Source organism: Mustela nigripes, chromosome X, assembly GCF_022355385.1.
Source record: "Mustela nigripes isolate SB6536 chromosome X, MUSNIG.SB6536, whole genome shotgun sequence".
NCBI lineage: Eukaryota > Metazoa > Chordata > Mammalia > Carnivora > Mustelidae > Mustela > Mustela nigripes.
Genome location: NC_081575.1, coordinates 119,364,348 through 119,365,410, shown reverse-complemented (window position 1 = coordinate 119,365,410; position 1,063 = coordinate 119,364,348).

Sequence of the window (1,063 nt, the reverse complement as noted above, 5' to 3'; positions counted from 1 at the left end):
GCGCCGTCACTCAACAAGGCTCCGCCAATCAGAGCGGCCCTACGCTCGCGGAGGGCCTGCCCAGGAAGGTCTCGCGGAACAGAGTCGGGGGCGGGCCTAGCGGCGCGGGACTGCGACGTCATCAAGCCGACGCCCACCGCATTTAAGCCACCGGGTTCAAGATGGCGCCGCACATTCGGACGCTTGACCCCGGTGTCCGGGGCGCGGGTAATGGGCACCGGTGTCATCTCGCGCCCTGCTGTGTGGGATACGCGGCGATGCGCTTTCGTGCGCCCGCGCGTCTTAGCGGCACCTGCGGGCGGGCCCGTCACTTGCGAGGTTGCTCGCCCCGAACGGCCCTCGTTGGCGGCGCCCCGGAAGCGCTTGTCCCTGCTGGCGTCGCTGCCCCGGAAGTGGTTCTCCCCTTGTTTGCCTCACTCTGGGGGCGGTCCAGCCGGCCGCGAGGGCGGCGTCCACGTGCCAGGGCGCGGGCAGTCGGCGTCCGGGCGTGTTCGGCGCCTCGGGCTGGTTTTTACCTGAGCGTGTCGGGAAAGCTCGCACGTGGGCTTCGGGCGGCGTCCGCCCTGGACCGCTGAGGCTGGGTGACCCCGGGCAGCCTGCCTGACCTCTCGGAGTTTCCCGGGGGACGTGTGTGCCCCGTGGGAGGCGGGCATCGCTGCTGCTGGTCGGTGCTCGAGCTCGGGGTAGACTCAGGACAGCTGGGCGCGGTGGCCCGGCCCGCCGACCTGCCCCGTCGGCCGGCTGCCCTGTCCGGTCCGAATCGGCGCGCCCGGGGGAGCCGCAGAGTCCTGCTTGGAGGATGCCCGGGGCCCCTGGCTGCAGGACGGGCTTCCTCTGCGGCCGCGGAGCAGAAACAGCCGTGCCCCCGGGGCCTGCCTGCCGAGAGCCAGAGGAGGGCAGGCCCCCGCCCAGCCTGCACCAGGGGCTTTTTCTGTCCCCTGTTCGGGATGCCCGGGCGCACCTGCACGCGAGGACTCAGGGAGACCTTGTGTCCTGCGCTGACCCCCTTGGTGCTGGCGACCCCGTCATGCCTCAGCACGGCCAGCTCCGGGGCGAGTTCTTG